Source organism: Lonchura striata, chromosome 5, assembly GCF_046129695.1.
Source record: "Lonchura striata isolate bLonStr1 chromosome 5, bLonStr1.mat, whole genome shotgun sequence".
Taxonomy (NCBI): Eukaryota; Metazoa; Chordata; class Aves; order Passeriformes; family Estrildidae; genus Lonchura; species Lonchura striata.
In genome coordinates this window covers 24723881-24740009 of record NC_134607.1, presented here as the reverse complement: position 1 = coordinate 24740009, position 16129 = coordinate 24723881, and the positions used below count along the sequence as shown (strand labels likewise).

Below are 16129 nucleotides of genomic sequence, written 5' to 3'. Positions count from 1 at the left end.
CAGGCAGTGATCCATTCATAGTGCACAGCATTATAAATATCAGCAAACAGGAACTGGGAAAAGATTACAGGGAAGAATGGCAGAACATCACAAAAAGCCAATGGCAAGCAGCAAGGTTTATGTTTTATCAGAAATACTGGATTTGTCAGCTACAAGTGAAATTTTAGTAGGAACTTGCAGAAGGAAACAATGATCTGGAGTACAGTGCCTCAGAATAAGGTGATGACTGATTTTAAGAGCGAGTAATGTCATCTGAAAGGAGGGGAAAATAACTTTCTGACATTTTGCACAGCAAAGCAAGATAAAGGAGGGGTAGGTGTTGAGGACAATAATCTAGATAGAATAAGACCATGTTTGTTGCATAAATATGGCCAGTGTGTGGAAGAAAATGTTAGCAGTTGCATTTAGAGTATTTTTCTCTGGTACGTAGTCTAGGCCTGCTGGGGCTGCCAGACAAAAGTGTTAGGTTTCTGCCCCCAATTGTCACTCCCCCTACCAAGCGTATTTAACATCTATCAAGAGCTACCTTATCGTTATTTTTTTAAAAATATTACTATTTTTGTTGCATGTTTTCATTGGAATATTCTTTGTTGAAATTATATGGAGAAGGAAAAGAAAACTGAACTCCTAGTCCTCAAATTCAAGTTCAGGAGTTATAAATCCATTAGTACAGGCAGTGTTCCCAGATTTCTTTATCTGCTTTGGGGACATAGAGCTGCAGCACATCAATCTTCAGAGGAAAAAAACAACCCAAAATTAAAAAAAAGCCAGAACTTGTGTCTGTCCTGTATTTGCAAGCATTGGTTTTCACAGAAGGTGAGCACTTTGCATTTGGATGTACCAGGATACATCTTTCATCCAATCACTAAATATGACAAGCTGTACAGTGGGATAACATGTACAACAAGGAAAAAGCAATTCTGTCTTACTTTAATCAATATAAAAAGGTTTGTTGCTGTCTCAAGTTGAATTGAATTAAGGCCATTGAAATCTGGTGTAATTCTGGTTATTGGAAAAGCTGTGTTGACTCTGCAAAGGCCAGCAATACCATCAGCCTACCCCATGGCTAATTTATGATGCTCTAATGTCACATGTGATAAGGAAAGCTGCTTTCCACCAGCTACCAAATGAAGGTTAGGAAAGAGAAATAGATGCTGCCAGCTTCTTTTCTGTCAGATGAAGAAAATAATAACACTTTAGGTTTGCTGCTGCTCCATTTAAGTCCCCTGCAGTTTTGGGATGCCTGTTGTATTTATTCTGTAGCATGCACTGATGCACTGTATTTTGCAGAGCCAGTTCTTACAGGCAGCAGAGGAACAGATGCATCCACGTGTAAACCCTTATGGAAGTCCAGAATTAGCACTGAGCTGAGACTGATGACTGTTGTGCCTTAGTTTTTGATCCCCCTAAAAATGGGACAGCTTAGTTTTGTTGCCACCAAGACAGAAAAATCATGCATTTTTCTTCCTGACTCTTAATAAAACTGGACGAATGAGGGCTTATACTAACGCTGACAATGCTCATCTATTCTCTTAATGATTCTCATGAGAAGCAGCTATCTGGAATAGACTACATATTGCTTCCTGATTTTTGGAAAACAGATGTCTCCTAAATCTGATTTCTTTCTTTTTTTTTTTTTTTTTTTTTTTTAATTAGGACTTGACATTGAGGTTTGGGATTTGGTGATCCTTTCTACACAGATACGGATTTGACATGCAGAAGTCAAAGAACTTAAGCTTCTATTATTCAAAATATGTGTTTAGGGCAGTTATTTGCAAAATTCCTAGAATTTAGGAATCCATAAACATGTTTTCTATTCAAGAATGCCTTGGAGTGATTTGGTTTTCAAATACTAGAGCCCAGTTTGCAGTTCCTACATCAGTTAACACAACAGTATGGTAGCCCCTCATGAGAGATATGAAGAGGGAATTGCAGAAAGCTACTCAAAACCCATTTAGCATTCACATGAGTTTAGTGCAGAATTAAGTACTATTAAGTACTTTCAAAACTGAATTGCAACTTTTCCACTCCTGTACTACATTTCTGTACATCTGTGCTATGCTTTTTTTTTTTTTTTTTTTTTTTTTTTTTTTTTTTTTTTTTGGCAATTCTTCCCTTCAAAAACATTCAGTGTGACTCGGGGCCTGACAGTGAAACTCACCTGTCTTTTTCCAAGATTTGTATCTCAGAGCCCAGACACAGAACAAGTTCCTGCATGCCATCTGATATGCACGAACTGTGTGCACATTCTTGGTCCACAGCAAATGGGAGGTAATTTGAGTTAGCTTAGCCTTTGATTAAACTATTAATATCTGTTCAGTACTTTGAAGAGATCAGGAGTCGTGCAAGTCCTTGTTAGCATTTAACTTTCTTCAGGAGTAATCTGGACCTTATTGTCATTACACGTGCAGCACCTGGAGGTCCACCTGACCCTGGGCGCACCTCATCCAGGAGGGGTCAGGAAACCTGCATCAGTACACTTGGAAGTTCTCAGTCCCAAGGAGATCCCCAGCAAGAGGGCAGCAGCCCCTGCACCCAAGGCATCTCACAGGAATGCAGGGTGACATTTTTCTGTAAAGGATGATCTGGTCTTCGTACTTCACAGTGGACCTGAAGCTGCTTTGGGGAGATGTGTGAGTGATGCAAATTCATGGATAAGCAGTGTCAGAAACCAGTCACAAAACACACACAGATGCCTTTCTGAATTATAGCCTAATGCATCCCACTATTTGGAATTATTTATGCCAATAGTGCTCTGACACATTAAAACACAGAAAATGTGTTGAATGTAGGGGGAGCTGATCTGCTCTGGCATTTCTTATGGCAGATCCAGAGGCACACCACACTCCCTGTATCCTCTTGCTGCAACCACAGCCTGTGACTATGCTTAAAAGTAAGAGGTGTAGTGAAGGTAAGATAATGATATTTATGTGAAGAGGCTTGAAGTTGTCTGTCAATTTAAATTTGTTTTTGCTTAATAGCCAGTGTGCCTCATTTGACTGTGAGGACTAGAGGTGTTTCAGGGTATTTGCTAACTCTGTGACATGAATAGGAAGCTTGGGGAAAGGGTTAACACTGAATGACCAGGGTTTTTGTAAGTCAGTTGTTATCAGTGGAAGAAGAGTCATAGAATTATCCCTGGAGCTGAATTCACATGTTTTTTCAGTTCTGATATTCTAATGTGGTTTTTATTTTTTTGGATATGACATGTTTTCCTCTCTTGCAGTTTACTAAACTATTCCTGTCAGTGTAATGATCCCCAGCTGTTGCTTTAGCCCTAGCTATTTTCATGCTGGGAATGGGAAGAGGAGGAGGAGGAGAGGGACAGAGTCTAACTTGTTTACCACACTGTGATCTACTTAATTTGTCAAAAAATGCCTATTACAGTGCTTTCTGTAGTGCAAAGTAATACTAAAAGGAAAGAGTTGCAGACTTGGACCTGCAAGAGTAAGGAGGTGGAAGGACTCAACACATGCAGAAAACAAAAAAGAGTAGAAATTGGGTGTGGTGTGATGAGTACAGCTGTCAGTAGCATTTATGCAGACAATGCTTTGAACTGGTAATAATACCAAGTAAAATTTCCAGTAAGTACTTTCCTGCCCTGTCAACTGAATTTTCTTCACAGTGGAACTTAGCTTTATATCCAGTGACAGTGGTGCTGAGGTACTGATAATCCCAGCAACTGGCTTGCATATTAATAAAACATATTAATAAAACTTTTCAAGTTCTTTTTTTGCTTGGCTTCCAGATTTTTGATTTTTTTTTCATAATTATCTGTTGTTTCTTTTTTCAAGAAAACATCTCTATTTATACTTTTAAACAGCAAATGACTGATGCTTAGACTTCCCAGGAGCAGCTGGTTTGTTTTTTTTTTTAATGGAGCTATGATACTGAAACTCAAACTGCCTTCTTTGCATCCAGAAAAAAATGTTTGGAGTCTTTGCCTGAAGATGAGAGTCAGTGACAGGAGTGGGTTTTCCTTCTGCTTTTGGGTCCATCTCAGGCTGCCTGTGTAAATCTTATCTGAGTAGTTTTATCATCCACAAGATCTGTCAGTAGTCACCTCTGATTTTTCATCATGCAGTCACACCTGCAAGTCATTGATCAACAACTTAGTCAATATCTACACCAAAAATAAGTGTCTGCTTAGATCTTTCATTTCGTGCCCCAGCTCCCATATCTCTAGTCTTTTCTGAGCATTGAATTACTGGTTTTGTCACCTGCTGCATCAATAAATTTCAATCCAAAATGTAGAAGCAGCACATTTTTTGGCAAGAACCTCTGCAACCTATGGTAGAAAATGGGATACAACTCCTGATGTAGCGTAGATTTATCCAATTACATCGTGTAGTGAGCCTGTGGCGAAAATTGTGCTCCTTTTTCTTGCAGGAGGCTCCACAGGATGCATCATCTGACCAAGGGCATTAACATGGAGCAGAATTCATGGTTTCTTTTACTTGGGCTAGTAAAGTAGATACAATGTTTTTCCCTGGTACTATGTAATATTTATTAACCTGGTATCTCTCCAAACTAAGAGAAACCTGCAGTAGCTGAAATATGTTACAATATTGTGGTTGCTAAGAAGAACTACAAAATCTTTTTACTCATCAGTGTATTCAGGAGAGGTGAGATGGGTAGAAGAAATGTGCACGTGATCTTCTGTCAGAGTTTATTGTGCAAATAGTATAATCAACATTCTTTCAAGTTTGAATTTTCCAGCCTGAAGTTTTGCCATCTAAAGTTATATTGGCCTGATTCACCTAACAAGAAAGAAGTTGGTGATAAAGAAGAGGATATATTGCTTTGGGATATAAATTCTTTGCACAATTGTGTGTGAAAACTTGTGAAATCCAGGTTTTCTTGACAATCTTATTTTAAAACTGGCTTTCAAAAATAAACAGCTGTAGAGAAAACCTTTAGTAAAAATACAGCTTTTTGAGAGTTTTCAGTGGAAGTGCCTGTGATGGACTTTTCTCCATCACAGGGACAGGAATCATCTGTTGCACTCGTGCTTATAAAGACCTTGTTCTGTGATCTCTGTCCCCAAAGGTGGCTCAAAGGCCTATCTTGCTCTACCAGCTGACACATTTAACATCTTTTTGGTAACTTTCCTCACTGAAACACTTGTCAGGCACAAACATTGTGCTGCCCAGCTGGGTTGCTTGGGGGCAGAGCTGAGTGATACTCTCTGGGTAACAGAAGGAAGAGATCCAGTTTTGACTTTCTCTGTGTGGAGTTTCTATATCTTCCTGCTGCTCCATGTCTCTCCAGCAGTAAGTGCATGGAGACTACAGCTGTGCTTCTGTAGGAATGGAATGTGGCAGTAGGTATGATCTTTGGTTATTCACCTCTGCAAATCTCACAGCACTGCTGGAAGCCAGAAGCTCCTGTTGCATAATTTGATCTGTATTGCAAGCAACATGTAACCTGGCCCTGCAAATTGTTGTGTGTTCTGTTTCTTATTTTGGTGGATGTTCTTTTTAGTCACTTTCACCTTCCTAAGTGTTCATGCATCTTTCTGTGTTACACTTAGGTGTGAAGGTACTTCTAAGGCTGCATGCAACCCTTTTTCACACTCTGATGGCAAATTCTCCCTTTTCAGAAGGAGAAGGCAACATTTTAGAAGTAGATGCTAAACTAACCGTACCTTTGTGTCTCTCTGAGAGATTCTTTTACTGCAGCTAATAATATCTGTCATATTGACTGCAGGCAGTGTAGAGCAAGGATTGTATCTTCAGGACTGACATGTGACAGTGAATCTCAACTACAGCTGCAAATACTGTCCCCCGCAGCCACCTCCCTGCCTCAGTGCTGGAGGGAGTGACAGAGGGAAAACGTGTCTGCCCTTCCCTTGCTTTTGTTCAGGATGTGAGTGAAAGCCCACCTCCATTACCAGTTGGAGAGAATCTTGAAGACTGCTGCTGGCAGTCCCCTCTGTGCCCTTCAGCAGAGGACTGAACCAGCAGTAACATTTTAAACATATCCAGAATTCGTCCACCAGTCTGAAGTCAGTGGTCATGCAGGCCATTCTGGACTGCTGGATTTTTTTGGTTTGCTGATTGATTTGTTACACAGAATTATATTATTTAAATATTTATAGCTATGATAGCATAGTAAGCCTCATAGCTCAAATTGTTCGGTGCTGTGGATCTTCCCTCATGGCAAAAACCACAGTCAGTCCTGAAGATGTGTAGTCCATAGTTTTTTTAAAAGAAAGTAAATATCCATTGAGAAAGGAGGTAAAAAACTGTGGATAGATGTATCATCAGTGGAAAGGTTCTGAGGAACTTTGATGTGCTTTTTATGTGTAATGCAAATTCTGGGGATCAGCTTCCACGCTGGGCTCCTGTGGAGGAACCGATTTCTAATGTAGAATGATATGATGGGCACAGCTGAATCTTGCAACCCTTTTTATGAACAGCAACAGAATTGTAATAGAATTTGTACTTTATCAATAAAGAAGGTGTCAGCCTGTTGGAGTACAGAGACCAGGATCTTTATTTGAGCCTCAGATGCCATGACTGTGGCCAGTGTTCTTTGCAGTCTTTGAGAAAACAGCAAAGATGTTAACTACCATGAGTTAAAGAAATATGTTAATTCCTTGTTCCACCTGAAATTCTGTCTAAGAGAAAATGCTGGGGCTTGGATAGAAGCTGGTAAAAGGAATGCTAACTAGATAGGGAATGCTCTGAGTCTTCCTTTTGCATCTAATAAGCACGTTGGACACAAACACTTTTATTTCATGTCCCACTAAATAACTGTCAGCACAGTGAACCAGCTGAAGCTGGGAGATGCTCAAGCTAGCTGATTTAAAATTAAAAGGCACAGCTTTCTGAGTTCCCTGTATAGCTAGTTACTTATTACTTTTAAGGAACTCTTGGTTTTGTATTTAAATTTGCAAACTTTAAAGTAATTTTTTCTACTACTTGTGGTAAAACACATTTGCTCTCATTTGCATTTGGTTTCAGTAAATCAAAGATCTTTAGGTGGTTAAAAATCCAAAATGGTCTTGGAAATATAGAATTATTCCATGTTTTAGTGGAAAACCCCAAAATACAGCTCATATGTCAAGGTGTCCCAGCTGAAATTTTGCCACAGAAATTCTGTGGTGTCCTGACCATTCGATGATTCCTGTGAAGGGAACTTTGAACCTTTATCTGTAGTGGGTGCCCTGTGGCAGAAGGAAGGCTGAATCACTGGGCCAAACCCAGTCTCTCAGAAATGTCTAAGGAACTTTATGGCCTTGATCTATGAGGCTGTTTGTACACTGGAGCACTCTGCTGTAGTAGAAATTGAAGTATGGGAGGTGACTTATGAAGGAAAAGTATTTGACCATATGTATTTTGCTGCAATGGGCATGGAAAGATTTGCTCAATTTTAGTGTTATAAACATACCTAATCAATCATGTGTTTTATGAATCTGTCTGGGCACTGTCTCGGTGCTTGATTTTCTTTGTGCCTGTAACAAACCCACAAAAACACATCCCTTGAACTCAGAGTTTTAAATGCAATGAAAAATTGTTCAGATTCTGACATACCTCAAAACATTTGTTTTTCAAATTCTGTATAGTTTTTGGAAAAAAAAATATAAACAACTCCCGTGTATTATCTTTATAGAAAATGAAATGGTTGGAGCTCTTTCTTCTTTTAGGCAGAGATACCCCTATCTTTCCAAGAAAAAAAATGAAAAGGGCTTGAACTTGTGTTTCCCTTGTGTAGCTTGCCTTTTGTACTGTCACCTTAGTAGACAGCTGTAGATCTAATTGTCAGGATATATCTACCTATTCTTTCTTTATTTCTTCATTCGACCCCATCTGCCATGTCATATTAAATTATCTGGAAGAATTTCTTCTAGGATCATCTTTGCAAGCTGGTTAAGGGCAATGTTAGTTCCTCCTTGTTCATTGTTTCATGGAAAAATACAAATCACTATAGACTGTGACTCAAGTTTACACAGGGAAGTGGGAAATTCTGTTTTTCCCTCCTCAAGACTTCTCTTCCAGCTATAAATAGTAACAATGGATATATAGATGGCATCGACAAATACTGATTACAGTTAATATTTACTGTATTATGATACCAGGGTCAATTTTAGGTAGACCTTTCCACCTAGGTATTTTGTTACAGGTCATCTTGTTGGATCATGCATGGTAGCCAGATTCCATGGATATGGATATGTGCCTAGTTACTCACATGCTTAGTTTTCACCTAGCCAGTACTACTGAGACAAAATGATTTTTGAGACAAAGTGATCAGTACCTTGCACAGAAGGCAAACCAACTTTTCCTGTTGACAAGCTTTTGTGCATTTTTACATGCTGCATATGTTACTAAACATACCATGTTACATGTATTTCAGGTGAATTTCTTAAAGTTGTATATTAACCGTTTCAGCAAGTGCTGAGATAAATTACAGGTGTACCAAGATTTTATGGTTAAGAGTGGCTTCTATGTGTTCAGTAGAAACACTTGTGTACTAATAGTAACAAACATATCTGGTTTTAAAATTTTAGTATCAAAGAAGACAAAACTGGCATTGCATTAAAAAGTAGCAGTGAATAAAATGGCATTAACAGCCCATAAATCTTAAATGTTTAATGGAAATTTAAGGCAGAAGTTAAGTCTGTTAAGGAAGTTAGGAAGTTAAGGAAGAAAGAAGGTAAAGGTAAATACTATAAAATGCACAATTGCTAGTCTTAATTTTAAATAAACATGAAAGGAACCCTGGAAAAATCAGCATAACTTTCATGGTAATAATCAAGTTTGCATTTATTTGGAGTAATATACATGAGTAGCTCCTGTGAAATAAGCACGTTTAATTGTCTGCAATCTTGAGACCGGATCTCATAAGTAACCAAGTAAACTTCTAAGACTGTGAACTGGTTCTTCCTCTAGGATCTCCACATGTTACCACCAAAGCCAATACTGACTTGAGCCTTGGAGAACTGTGAGCAGGAGTAACTGTTCTGTCCTGTCTGGATCTTAGATCATATTATGTCTTGGTAGTTGGATGGTGCTACTGATTAGTTTGTTTTATAGTGTTGTGTCGTAACAAAACTAAAATTACTGTAAATGTTGGTTTTATCTTCTAAGTGCAGTTTTAAATTAACATTAATGTGATATCTACATTTATCAAATTTGATATTAAGCCTCAAAAATGGCCTACTGAGATAGCTTGTTGTTCTGTGCTCTGTGTGAGCCAGCTACCTTGTGGTAATATGAGAATGGAAATAGATCCTTTTATTTTGACTGTGTGCTTCTGATTTCACATTCTTTGGGGATCACTTTCCTCTGTAGGTTGGGATTTTTGATTCTGCTAAATTAACTGTATCAAAGAATCTGTATTTGTCTCCACTAAGAGAGCTACTTAATGCCCTATAACATTGACTCATTAAAAGATAGTACAGTATTCCATCATCCTTTGAAAACATATTTTTAAATTTTTCCTATTTCATATGTCTCTTCCCGTGGCATCCTCCCACCAATAAGAAACATTGCCCTGAAGCTGGTTTTTTTTTTTGTTCTTAGCCAAAACCAGTCTTCTGGAATTTGTTCATATAGACCATCAACAGGCATGTGTAAGCTGCCTGTAAAGTCAATGATTTTATATGACCCAAGAATATTTTGAGCTGTAGAAGCTTTGAAGAATGTGATTTTAAGAAACAGGCCTTTCTTGTTCTGAGAGTGACAGTTCATTTTCTCTTTTCCTTGTCTTTTTATTTTCTTAATTGACCAGTCACTCTTTTTTTTTTCTGTACTTTTTAGCTGCTTTTTAAAGCTGCTGGGCATTTGAGAGTGTGAAGGCTTTTAGAAGTGCTCTGGTGTGATATGGCTCCCATTGCATCCTCGGATTATTGCTACCACATCCAGTTGAAGTATTTTGGAAGTTGTTGCTTTGGAGGTGAAGAAACTGTTCTGTTTTTTAAGAATCACTTGATAGAGGGTTTAGGTCTACCTCAGGCAGAATCATACTCCTGTTTTTATCTGGACAAATGTTTAATGCTTTCATAAGCTTCCTAAGAGGATAAGAAATAAGAGGTGGTCATGAAAAAAGGTTCAAGTCTTCTGTACAAGAACTGCCTGTGATGCAGTGTTCCCCAAATTGGTCCAAGACATCTTTCCATCTCATCATGTTGCAGCAGGATGTGCTGATGTCTGCATTTCTGGGGGGAAAAAAAAAATAAAAAAATCCACTTTTATTACTCTCAGAACCTGCAGTACTGCTCCTCATCCCTCTTTGTTTCCTGTTCAGGATCTACTTCACAGGCCTCCTCTTCAGGTGTAGGGAGAGAGGTTCCAGTCTTACTTCTCACAGAGGGAAGACCACAGCATGAATGTAAATAAGTGGCTTTTGCCTCTAGTGTGAAAGGTTGTTGTAATAGTTGAAGAGACCAAACCAAATTTTCTTTCTGTTCTTTACTCTTCCAAACTTCATTTTCTCCCTAGCGTGGTTGCTAAGGAAGAGCAGAGGAAGCTGCCTGCATTTTAATAGCAGTCCTTGCTGCTTCAGTAGAGAAAAGACATAGTGGAATGTGAGATAGTCTCAAAGAGTAAAGAAATAAACTTCTGCTTAACTCTCCCTTTGTGCAGACTTGCTTCAAGCTATTCTTTAAAATGCATTGAGATGAACAGAACTGTACGGCTGCCGCTCCCAATAACAGTGGATGCTTGCAAATTGTGAGGATCAACAGTGTGTCTGCTGCTTCTCCTTCACCCCACAGAGGGACATGAATTTTTGGCATCCCCTTCCCAGGGTAGCAAACTGTCATATAATCCCTGCAGTTTGGGTGTCATTTACAGTCTGCTTCACTTAAATGCTTCTCTGTTAACTGCACAGTCTGCTTAAATGCAAAGCCAGCAAGTATTCCCCATCAGCAGTGGGGAATAAAATGGATTTAGTGGATTAAAATGCTGTTAGGCTCAGAAAATTACCTTTAAAAAAAGGCCTTTAAATTTTGCTTTTCTTTGTTTTCTAGCACATTCTGTGTGGTGTGGGGTATGTTGTCAACAGCACGAGAAAAATGCAGCTCTAAAACAGATGAAGTAATCCACCTCAGCAATTTAAGATTGAAAATTAATTTTGACCATTGTATTCTCACTCATTGATCACAAACTATCACAGTTGTTTTTTTCTTACACCTTCTTGTGTACCTTCACATAATTTGGTACATTAACAGCCCTTGGCTGCTTCTGCACAGAAAGGTGTTGCAACTGGAGCTTCACAGGTGCTGCCCTTGCTGGTAAATCTAATCTGGCTTCCTGTTGAAGCATGGAAAAAAATCTAATGCAAGTCAACATTTGTTTTGTAAGCTGGCAGAGCTGAAAAATGCTCAGAGACCATTTATTGGTGTGAGGGAAAGGTTTTCTTACCACATCTCCAAGGGACTGAATTCAGTAGGATATAGCTTCCACAGAAAACAACAGCTGATGTGCTGCATATTCAAAGGCTGAATTCGGCATTTGCTTCTGGTCAAATGTGACTATTTAATCAGAAAGTAGGAAAAAAATTCTCTTCTGAGTGCAATTAGAAGGGCTGCTGGCTGAATGGTATGTGAAAAGGTGGCTTCATCCTTCAGAGCAGTGGTTACGTAGCACTGTGATTTGAGGTAGAGGCTCCAGTTCTGCACAAACAACTGTGCCAATTTAGTTCAGCAAATACTCTGTGTCATCAGAGTTGTTTTTTATTGTTGCATATTATAATTAAGTTGCTTGTATATCGTGTTAAACAAACTGGACTGAAAAATTGTAAAGTATGCCTGGGCTGCAGATGGTGGCCTAGAGGCACATCTTAGTCCATAGTCTCTGACCCTCACAAAGTAAACCTGGTCAGACCTGCTCAGTGCTGGGCCAGTGAAAACTCTCCTGAAATTCTTCTGACACTGCAGAAAGGTAGAGGTGTTGAGCTAACTGTGAAGTTCCTATTGCAGCCCATGCTGTATTAGTGCTTCCTTATGAGTCAAGAGGATGCTGTAGCCACTCAGTGCTTTCAAAATGGGCTCTCCAGAGGTGCTGAACAATGTACAAATTATTCAGCATTAAATTGCTTTTTACTGTCTTTACTTACGCTTGCACTTTCCTCAACTTAGATAATGAAGTTAGGCTAATTTCACTTGTTCTTCAGCAGTTTTGCTTCTTAATTACATGGTTTATTTATTGGGTTGCAAGGATGAATTCTTCTATCAGGCAGACTGCTGTCACTGAATTTACAAAATTGATAAATCATGTTTGTGAGCACACAGCCTTTCTTGTTAATACACAGTTTGTGTCTTGGACTCTCCCATTTTGCATGGATATCCCAGCTTGAATTCCAGGGAGTTCTGCCTCCCTCAGTCACTCTATAGGGTTTCTTTTGGCTCTAGCAGCCTTCCTTCCTTCCTGATCTGCACTGCTGCTCATGCTGTCCCAGTTGTAAATCCACCATATGGCTGTGCTTAATCATTACCTTGGTTGGGTGACCTTAAATATCGCTTGGGATTCCTAGCAGGAAAGGTTTTGCAGAAATGTGAGCACAGACTCCCTTTGGTAGTAAGTCTGTATTCAATAAGGTCTCACCACAAGCTACAGTTCACAGCCGTGCACTTCTTCTTACAGTTTTTAAAAAACAGGAAATGCAGAGTGTTTTATTAATTTCTTGTCACAAACCTGTCCTGGTATGTGAGACAGTCTTTGAAAAAAGATTTTAATTACATTTTTCTCTGTTGAAATGCTGAGATGCAAAATCTGCAGTCTAGTTTCTGCAGCAGTTCTAGTCAAACTACTAAATGCAGTGAGGTGTAGAAATAGAAGGGCAGGCATGCTGCTGCAGATATAGGTAATGAGCTGCAAAAAACAACTTAGCTCATCATAGATATTTGTTCTTGTTTCTGCTTACTACTAATGCACTGCTGAACTACCACCAAGGCTGGAGCTGTCCTGAAAGTGCCCCTATGGGTGCAAGATCTTCATATTAATTATATACTGTTAAATCTCAGCTGCCACCTGCTGTGAGTAGGTGGTCCTGGAATATGCCTGTGGGTTCCTTGTTGAGAGAGTTTTATGCTAAGATGAACACAGAATAATCATGACATGCTGTATTTTACTAATAGGGTGACTCTGTTGGTAGTAGCTGTATCACAATATTATTTGTCATTTAATACATCTCCCAGGCACCACAGTTCTCCTCCACCCCTCCTAAACTACTGGCAGTGATCCTCTATCTTAGCTCCCAGATTTCTCTGGAGTGTTTTACTAATTCTTGAAATGCTCCATTAGTGATATGAAAACATTGTTCAAAATTTAATTTAGAATGTTTTCATACTTGTGAAATAAATAAGGTTTGCCCACCTTAGAGTGAAAAAATCTGCAAGCAAACAAATTCCTCAAAATATTGCATATAGTAGAAAGGCACCAGTTTGGAACTTATTTTCTAGCCAGCAGTTATACACTGATCTTTGTATGACCTGATTTATTCTTAATTTGAAGACTAATTTACAGGTTAAGTACAGGGATAAAGGAAAGAGCACATTGTCCATTAGTGACTGAAAGACTTGCACTTCATTCTGTCCTAGAGTAGCTTTGAATTTCTCTGGTCATTCTAGACCTTTGGCTGAGCTCCATGTACAACAGCCTTGGACTGGTGCTTGGGACATCTGTTAATCTATATATAGGATTCACACACTTGAATATGTAAACAGGTGATCTCCTAAATATATGAAATGGCATTGGGAACTCCAAGTACTTAGTTAAGCCAAAATGTATTTAGGAGTGAACTGAAATAATCCTTTTTGCCCTCCTCCCTGCCACAAAAATAAGCTGTGTTGGGGAAAAAAAAGTACTTTATGTCTGATTATAACTTGTGCTTAATAAGTATGTATAGACATTCATAAATCCCAGGAACTACTTAGTGCTTATAAAAAAGGTCCCGAAAATTACTTTTTCCCCCTGTTCTTCAGTTTAATTCACTTGACAGTTGCTAGTTTCTTGCTGAGAAGGGACATAGGGTTTAAAAGTAAAAGGTGCATATAATGGGTGGAGAAAACAGGTAGTAGATGATAACTAATAAAGAAATAAGATATCTTTAGAAAATTTGTAAGGGAGGCTGCAGTCAGGAGGGTAATTTTAAGTAATTTGATGAAGTTTTTAGCAGTCTGACTGAGAGTAATTTTTAATAAATCTGGGAACAGCATGGAGACTTCAGAAGAGCAAAAGACCGATAACATTTTGCATTACTGCTGACAAAGGGTGAGTGAGTAAAGAGTGGCTCATCTGCTGTCAGTTCCAGGAAAAAAATGATGGAAAATTTGATCAAGAATTCAGGTGGTATAAGAATAGCAGTATAATCACGCTGATCAGCTTTTCAGTTTGTGAGAACAGGTCTGCTCAAATGTGAATCTGTCATTTGGATAAGTGAAATTTGGTTGCTAGAGGTTTTGTCTAGGTGCAACAGACTTTTATAACATCTTTAACTTAGTAGCATAGTGTATTTTAGTTTTAAGAAGTATATTTGAATTTAATGAAGTATTGCTTAATTGGATTAAGAATGGCTGTAATAATAGAAAGCAGAAAAGTATTTCTGGTTGAGCTCAACCCGGTACAGTCTGGAAACACATGCAAGAGCCTGTAACAGTGTGGACAGAACAAATACTAGTGGAGGAATAAATTGTGACATTAAAAAAAATAGTATAGATCATTTAGGCAAACTGAGACAGTTAAGCAAAATGCACATTAATACAGGTGACAATGCAGGTGTGCACCCAGGAGCAAATAATGACAGCCACACCTATGTGGGGAAGCTTTTAGATGGAAATCCCTGGCTGAGAGGTAAAAGGAACCAGTAGGTGTGGTTAGAAATGGGAGGGAAGGTAGATGGTTGTAGCAAGTAAGTGGCAGAAAGAGCTAACATACGGTACTAGATGTGTAAATAGAATACATGAGTAATAATGAGATTATCTGCTAGGGTGATGGACCTGATGCTATAGCTTTGGGCCTTGCCTGTATACATTTAGTAAGATATGCTAATTTAGGGTATGGATATATGGGCTCAGTAGGGGAAGTAATGCCATGCAGTAAGAGATTCAATGGCCTGCTCCTAACGAAGCAGAAATCACTTAGTGTCATTGTGCTGTTGGAAGGATGAAGTCCAACTCCCACCTTCAGTGCTGGCAAATACCAGGGGTCCTGTTGTTCCACTACAGCTCCTGGCTATGTGGTTATCCTCTTCAACTCACAAAATGCAAAAACTGGTGCCTGTTTTGACTGGGCTGTGGTCTGTGTCAGTGAGTCCAGCCACTGGTCAGGGGGAATGAGAGGTGATGGGGAGAGTGAGAGATTTGACACTGTCCCTCTCAGCAAGGTGTTAGATCAAGATTTGGGTTCTGATAACCTCAAAAGGAATCCAGCAAGTGAGAAGCTCTGTGAGCAGGCGGGCTGTGAGCTGTGCTAGCCCTCACACTAGCACAGAAGTCGGAGTGCGATCTCATGCTGGGTGGGAGGAAGAGTCTGGAACTACCACTTCTGTTTGCAGTTTCACAGCCAAATGAAGGGCCTGTTCCTTCCCCTGTCTGTTCCCTCCTCCTCCTTCTGGCTCTTGGCTGATCCCACACAGCATTACCATGGTGCTCTGTACATCCTCCTCCCCTCTCTCACTTCCATGTACTAAAAGAAAGTAGTTTCCTGCTCAGAATGCATATATTAAGAAATCATAGTTTGTCTTGAGAAACAGAAGAGAGGTAACTTGTTTGCACACTGTGTGCACAGAGGTATTTCCACTGGTAGGAGGTACTCGTCTCACTGCATGAACAGTTTCAGAGAAAGGTACATCAAGAGTCAATGGATATGGAAGCTAGAAAAATCCAAGAAGAAAATGAAGTGTGATTCAAGTGAGGATGATTAGGTGCTACGGAATCAACCATAGAAAGGAAGGGATGGTTCTCTGTTTTTATACATATGAAGGCCAGTACCCATATTGAATGATGTATCTTAATCAAATGCAAACTGCAGATAGAAGGTTGAAAGAAACAGGTAAAATGTGATGATGTCTGTAGTAGAAAAAATACCATTTTCTTAAATTTTTTGATCTCTACTTTAGGGAGTGTACAATATGAATTTTGATATAATGTATGAAATTAATGTACTGGACAAACAAAGTACTT

General features: G+C 39.1%; 1 protein-coding gene across 3 annotated transcripts in view; it reads left to right on the top strand.

Moving 5' to 3' along the window:
• MRTFA (myocardin related transcription factor A) overlaps positions 1–16129 on the top strand; it is a 74377-nt gene that overhangs the window by 29900 nt on the left and 28348 nt on the right. The gene's annotated exons all lie outside the window — the stretch shown is intronic.